Raw genomic sequence first — 8,339 nt, forward strand, 5'->3', positions numbered from 1 at the left:
TCTTAGTTTGAAGCGGAAGGTATAGGTATAATTGATGGACTCCGTACAAACTAATAAACACAATTAAATATATAACATTATCATTATATTTATTTATTCTTTATATTATTAAAGTTAAAGTTTATTTTTTATAATAATAATATTAATTTTTATTTATAATATATTATATATAATATAATTTATCGTAAAAAAATTTAAATTTAAAAAATTATAGTATAAATGGAGCGAAGAATTGTTTGGTTTAAAACTGTGAGAGATGTATTTTTTGCCTTGACCGACCTATTTTCATACAAACATATGAACCAAAGTCACAAGTAACATGGGTGGAATCTTCCTTACCTTAAGAAACCGCGTGCAGCTGCCAATAAAGACTCAAGGCCTATTGTGACTTGAACCATTGTAGGTCGTTTTTTAATGTCGTTATCCAAACATTTGTTTGCAAGTGAAATGTATAGCTTAAGAGAACGAGTAGGGATTTGTCCCCTCAAACTAGAATCAATTAACTGGTCAACCATTCCTTCCTTGAAACAACGTTTAACCCACAAAACAAGGCTGCGTTGTTCCCCTTCCATTCTAGTGTCAACGACTGGCCTCCCACACAATGCTTCCCACAACACAACACCGAACGCATACACATCGGATTTCTTGGTTAGCCTGCGTGTTGATAAATACTCAGGATCTAGGTAACCAATAGTTCCCTTCACATCAGTGCTGATATGGGTGCTAGTATGGCTTGTAGTTCCCACTTTGCATATGCCAAAATCAGCAACTTTGGCCACCCAGTGAAGATCTAGCAAAATGTTTTCGCTCTTGACATCTCGATGAATGACATCTTGCTCACTATTGGTGTGCAAGTAATCTAACCCGCGAGCAGCACCCAAACAGATATCGAGCCTTTCCGCCCAAGTTAGAGGAGTTACATCTCCATTGTTACCACCATTACGTTTATTCTTGTGGAGATGGTCCGCAAGAGTGCCATGTTCCATGTACTCGTAAACAATTATCATTTCACGGCCAAAATTGCAGTATCCTACCAAAGAAACGAGGTTTTTGTGTCTAAGCTTGGAAAGTGTCTTAATTTCTGAGATGAATTCTTTCTCTCCTTGCACAGATTCAGAACCTAACCTCTTAATTGCTACTGTTTTCTCTATACCATTAATAACACCTTTGTAGACCTTACCAAAACCCCCCTCGTCCAATCTCTAATTTTTTGTCAAAGTTGTTGGTTGCGAACGAGATCTCAGCAAATGAAAATCTACGACACAACGCCTCGTCAATTAGAGATGGAAAAATGTTTACACTCCAACTCCTTTCTTTCCATTCACAAAATTGGTGAACAATGACATTTATAAGAATGACAAAAATTATAATAAGAGTTGCAATGTCATTTATACTTGTCTGCATTCTAAGTCTGTGCTTTGTTGAAGCATGAGGATGAGAGATCACCGGATTCCTTCCAGCAAGATTGTCATCCGGGTTGCTTAGTTTAAAAATCTCAATCCCCTTAAGAACTGCATTAACAAATTCAGTTGATTGTCTTGCCCATCATTCTGTCTCCTCTTACTGTTACCAAATAATCATTATAGATTGCAACCCCAATCCCACCGCCCCATTGGATCAAGTCTCCTTTATGTTCAACCATTTGATTGTTTATGAGAATACTGAATTCTTTTTGCCCACTCTTCACCTCATAATCAGGCTCACAAAAATGCAATCTGATTAGATACCTGAAACCCAAATCTACTGGCAATTTCCATGTAAAACTAACTTTTCTCCATCTTGCAAATTTCGGTTCATTGACCAAGAGGACTGGTAAACTCTGTGTGGTGCACCATCTTTTGATGTTTTTGTATACTTGATCCTATTTGCAGAAGTGACAGGAAAAACACTTGATCGTATAATATGGTTTAAATCGTCGGTCCACTCCCTAAACATATTTGTGTCATGAACAGACGAAAGCTTCATGCTGTTGGGTTTTACAACAGCGAAACTATGGATCTTCTTAGAAATCAAAACCTGTAGAAAATCAGATTCCAAATCGTCTATGACGATAAACAGATTACCAAGAACTGAAATAGCATAAAGCAATAAACGACAACACAATATACGTGGTTCGGTCAAAATCGACCTACGTCCACGGGAGGGATAAGTTTCACTAAATCAAAACAAATGTCAATAGTAGAAACTTACATGCCCTGCTCTCAAATGAAAAAAGTGATTACACTAGGAATGATTGGACTACTCCACAATCAAAAGCTCCCCCAATCTCTCACTCTGGATCAGCCAAAGAACAAGAAGAAGAAGGAAATCAGAAAACCCTAGATCTGTAATTCACTCTCTCTCTATTTGCTCTGTTAGGAGAAAAATACCCAAAAAAAAAGTATTTATACTCTAACTCGTTTTCATAAAAGAAAATCCTGACCCGTTTACCCGGAATTTAAAAACCCACCCGCAATGGCAAGGAACACCAACAATTCTCCCCCTTCCGAGCCATGGGAGAATGTTGCTATAAACATTCATCATCGTGACGCTTCTGCCAGAACCATTCCGGCTTTGGCACAACATATCTCATGCTTTCCTCTTGGCAAACCCTTTGTCATCATATCTGACCCGTTCTCATCTGTGTGCACTTTCTCCAAGTATAACTCCTTCTTCTCGAGCACTTCACGGATCCAATGGTACCTTCTTTGGATGTTTTTTGAACGTGAATGGAAACTTGGATTCTTGCTCACATGTATAGCACTCTGTGAGTCACTAAACACCACAAACCTGTTTTGTGCAATGCCAATTTCTTTCAACAATTCTTTCATCCATCTCATTTCTTTACAACATTTAGTAATGACAATATATTCAGCTTCTGTAGTAGACAAAGCAACACATTTCTGTAGACGAGACTGCCATGATACAGCTCCTCCTCCAAAAGTAAACAAATACCCTGAAGTTGATTTCATTGTGTCAATATCATCACTCATATCTGAATCAGAAAACCCTTCAACATGTGACTTTCCAGTACCATAACACAAAGCGTATTTGGAGGTCCCTCGAAGATATATCTCATTAGCCACTTAACCGCTTCCCAGTGTGTCTTACCAGGATTTGAAAGAAAACGACTAAGTACTCCAACCGCATGAGCTATATCCGGTCTTGTACAGACCATTGCATACATCAGACTGCCTATTGCTGAAGCATATGGAACACTACACATTTCTTGTCTTTCCTCTTCATCCTTGGGAGACATTGTCTTGTTTATTTTCAAGTGTGTAACTAATGGACAAGCAACTGGCTTTGCCTTGTCCATACAGAATCGTTTTAGAATCTTCTCAAAATATCTCTCTTGAGATAACCATAGCCTTTTCTTCACCCGATCACGAATTACCTGCATTCCAAGAATTTGTCTTGCTTGACCCAATTCTTTCATCTCAAAAGACTTAGCCAAATCCTTTTTCAACTTGGCAATCTTGAGCTTGTCTCTCCCAACAATCATCATGTCATCAACATATAGGAGAAGTATAATAAAATCATTAGAAGTAAACTTTTGCACAAAGACACAGTGATCTGTAGACGTCTTTATGTACCCATGGATGGTCATGAACGACTCAAACTTAAGATACCACTTCCTTGGTGCTTGCTTCAAACCGTACAGACTTTTGACAAGTTTGGACACCTTGGTTTCCTCACCTTTCTTAATATAACCTTTAGGTTGCTCCATATAAACATCTTCATCCAAATCACCATGGAGAAATGCAGTCTTGACATCAAGTTGTTCAACCTCAAGATCCATACAAGCAGCTAGACTTAACACCACCCGGATAGAAGTCATCTTCACTACTGGTGAGAAAATCTCATCATAATCGATTCCATGCCTCTGGCCAAAACCTTTGACAACCAGCCTAGCCTTGTATCTTGTCTTGCTATCATCACCTTCTTGCTTGATCTTGTACACCCATTTATTTTGTAATACTTTTCTGTTCTCTGGTCTTTCAACTAGATCATATGTGCCATTTTTCAGCAATGACTTCATCTCTTCATCCATGGCAGCTAGCCATTCTTTCTTATGAGCATCCTCAAGAGCCTCCTTATAGCATATAGGTTCCCCACAATCAGTTAAAAGAACATACTCTGTAGCAGGATACTTAGAACTTGATATTTTCCCCCTAGTAGACCTCCGAAGTACCTCTATTTGTTGATTCTGTTGATTTCCATCTTCTTGTTGAACTTCAAAATCAACCTCAACATTATCACCAAGATCAGTTTCAGTATTAGTATCATTTCCATGGCCTACAACTTGACCCTGAGGAACATCATCATCACTATCTGAGTCTGAAGCTACATGTGGCCTTGTCTCCTCAACATCATGAGACAACTCAAGACCAGAAAGGTCACGTATGTATGTATCAAGCTTTTCACCATCTTCAAAATTCTCAATAGTCTGATCTTCAAGGAATACCACATCCCGGCTTCTCAAAACCTTCTTATCAACTGGGTCATAATACCTGTATCCCCACTTTTCATCACCATACCCCAAAAATATGCATTGTCTGGTTTTTGCATCTAGCTTAGACCTCTCATCTTTTGGAACATGCACAAAAGCTCTGCAACCACAAACACGTAAATAGTCATAATTAACATCTTTACCTGACCAGACGCTTTCTGCACACTTATTATTCAATGGCTTGGAGGGAAAACGGTTGATTACATACACTACAGTGCTCATGGCTTCAGCCCAGAAATGCTTAGCCAACCTGGCATGGGAGAGCATACTCCTCATCCGTTCCAACATTGTTCTGTTCATCCTCTCTGCCACACCATTTTGTTGTGGAGTCTTGGGCACAGTCTATTCATGTCGAATACCCTGCTTTTTGCAATAATCATCAAATGAGCTTATGTACTCTCCCCCATTATCTAACCGCACCCTCATCAGTTTTCTTCCTGTCTCTCTTTCAACCAGCTTGTGAAAGTCCTCAAACCTTGTTGCAACCTCATCCTTGGACTTTATAGCATAAGCCCAAACCTTCCTAGATGCATCGTCTATGAATGTTACAAAATAGGAAGCACCGCCTATGGATTTAATCTTCATAGGACCACAAACATCTGTATGGACCAATTCAAGGACATTCTTTTTCAGTTCAACTTTTGACTTACTGAAGGAGACTCTGTTCTGCTTATCCTTCAAGCAATGCTCACAATTTTCAAGATGAGCATCCTTGAGATTCAGCAGCTCATTCCTCTTGATCGAAACATTCAGCCCTTTTCACTAATGTGACCTAATCTCTTGTGCCACAACTCAGAGGATGACTCCATTAAAACAGAATATGCCGCATTATAGACAATTTTCAAATTTGTCTTGTATAAGGAACAACATTTCTTACCTCGTGCAATAACCAATGAACCCTTGCTTAGCTTCCATGCTCCACCACTGAATACATTATGGTAGCCTCCATCATCGAGCTTACCTGCTAAAATCAAATTCATTCTCAAATCAGGAACATGTCATACATCTCTCAATGTCAGGAAGCAGCCCATGTTTGTCTCAATTCTAACATCACCCAGACCAACTATCTTGGACACACCACTGTTACCCATGCGAACCTCACCATAATCACCAGCTTTGTAGGACTGGAAGTAACTTTTGTGTGGAGTTATATGGAATGAGGCACCTGTGTCAACAATCCATGCTGTTTCATTTGAAGATGTGCTAAGACAGGAGTCTTGACAGTTAGAAGTATATGTTAGTTCACCATCTGAAGCATAAGCAGATGCATCTGCACTCTGTTCTTTCTTTTCTCTGGGCTTCACTGTACCCTTCGCTTTATCATTTTTAAATTTTCAGCACTCATTTTTCCAGTGACCCATTTTGCCACAGTAATGGCAAGCACCATCCTTCTTTGGAGCTCTAGACTTGCTTCTAGACTTTCCCCTGCTCGAACCACTTCTATTATCTTTTGATCTTCCTCTATCAGCCACCAACATATCAGACTTAGAGGGTTTATCCCCCTTTCGATTCTCCTCATCAAGTAAGGAACTGGTGACAAATGCCATGTTGTCTTTACCATTTGGTGATGAGTTGCTGAGAGTGATAATAAGTGTCTCCCAACTTGCAGGCAAAGATCTAAGGACTAAAAGTGCTTGCACCTCATCATCAAAGTTTATCTTCATACTACTCAGCTGATTCAAAATATTTTGAAATTCATTCAAGTGCTCAGCAATTGATTTATTATCAATGTACTTTAGATTCACCAGCCTTCGTACCAGTGCTGCTTTATTCCCTGCTGACCTCCCATCATAGAGAGCTTCAAGTTTGCTCCACACACCATACGCTGTAGTCTCATTCTCAACATGGTGCACATCATTTACACCAACGCAGGAACGAATAAAGCTGCAGGCCTTTCTATCTATCTTTTTCCAATCAGCCTCTTTTATAGTCTCAGGTCTAACACCCTCATTTTCAATTGCTTCATTCAAATCATCTGAAACTAACAGATCACTAATCATCAGTTTCCATTGCCTGTAGTTTGTACCATTTAGACTCACCATATCAGGTCTAGATTTCCCCATGATTACTGCCTTAACAACTGACAAAAACCCCCAACAAAGAAACCAGTTGATCTCCTCTTTGAATTTCGTCAAATAACCAGCAGAACACTCTGCTCTAATGTTAAAACAGATAACCAATCAATATTGTTCTGATACCACTGTTGGGTTTTGCAACAGCAAAACTATGGATCTTCTTAGAAATCAAAACCTGTAGCAAATCAGATTCCAAATCGTCTATGACGATAAACAGATTACCAAGAACTGAAATAGCATAAAGCAATAAACGACAACACAATATACGTGGTTCAGTCAAAATCGACCTACGTCCACGGGAGGGATAAGTTTCACTAAATCAAACAAATATCAATAGTAGAAACTTACATGCCCTACTCTCAAATGAAAGAAGTGAATACACTAGGAATGATTGGACTACTCCACAATCAAAAGCTCCCCCAATCTCTCACTCTGGATCAGCCAAAGAACAAGAAGAAGAAGGAAACCAGAAAACCCTAGATCTGTAATTCACTCTCTCTCTATTTGCTCTGTTATGAGAAAAATACCCAAAAAAAAGTATTTATACTCTAACCCGTTTTCATAAAAGAAAACCCTGACCCGTTTACCTGGAATTTAAAAACCCGCCCGCAATGGCAAGGAACACCAACACATGCCACCAACCAAATCCATTGCAGTGTCTTTGCCAATGTGAAATCCACAAGTCTGCCCTACAACATATGCCCCTTCATCTCCCTCCATGGTGTAGTAAAGTCCAAGCGGCATGGGAACAACTTCAATTCCATTTACAAATGCAAATGTCTCATCCGAAGGGATTATTCTTGAGGGAGAGAAAGTAATTGATAAGGGTCCATCATCGTCAGGGACATAAAGGGTGAATTCTTTTACAATGGATTTCAGACCGAGAGAATCGATGGCTAGGAACGCACTAAAATTGTTGAGGAGTGTATACGGTCCTGATTTTACGGTGAAGAAGGCGGTTGACCTTTGGAAACCAGAATATGAAACTGGATAGAAATGAAGGCGGATGAACTTGAAGCGGGAGCCGAGATGGAAGGTGTAAGTGAAAGTTGACCGAGAAGCTCGAGCTGTCATATACATTGCCAGCCCCGAATTTTGGGATGCCTAGTCCCCCATAAAAAAAAGTTTTTTTTCTTCCTATCTATATATATATATCTAATAACGCTTAATTTGAAATGCTGAGGGTGTACATCACGCTCTATCTAAAATGATTCTCATTATCATAAGGTATTTTCTCATATTTCTCTCTATTCATTTATCTTTATTAATTAATTGTTTTTCTTTCCCTCACGTATATATATTTCCATGAATTCTATTAATTAAGTTTCATCATTAATTATTTTAGTTTCGTTACTTCTTTATATATATTCTTTTATATATATATATATATATTAATATTTTTTTATTAATTATTTTAAATGTAAATCTAATAATTCTCATCTAAAATATTATATATATTAATTGAATTTAACATTAAATATTAATTATAAAAAACTGCGAGTTTTTAGTTATTATATTATATTAATTATAAATATATATATATATATATATATTAATTCAGTTTAATATTAAATATTAAATATGAAAATATACAAGAATAAAAAAAAATTCATTTATCATATTATAATTATCTATTAATTTAATTTAACATTAAATAATATGATTATATCAACGTATATAACTACAATTAAACCAATATATTAAATCAACCCGACTTTTCATCTTCTTCTCCACCCAAATATTTTCTCCTATAAATAATCTTAGATCAACAA

General features: G+C 37.7%; 1 pseudogene; it reads right to left on the reverse strand.

The window, feature by feature from the left end:
- Positions 1-335: 335 nt before the first annotated feature.
- On the reverse strand, positions 336-1,404 carry LOC124943407 (annotated as a pseudogene).
- Between the last annotated feature and the right edge of the window lie 6,935 nt (positions 1,405-8,339).

Source organism: Impatiens glandulifera, chromosome 6 (genome assembly GCF_907164915.1).
Source record: "Impatiens glandulifera chromosome 6, dImpGla2.1, whole genome shotgun sequence".
NCBI classification, from domain to species: Eukaryota; Viridiplantae; Streptophyta; class Magnoliopsida; order Ericales; family Balsaminaceae; genus Impatiens; species Impatiens glandulifera.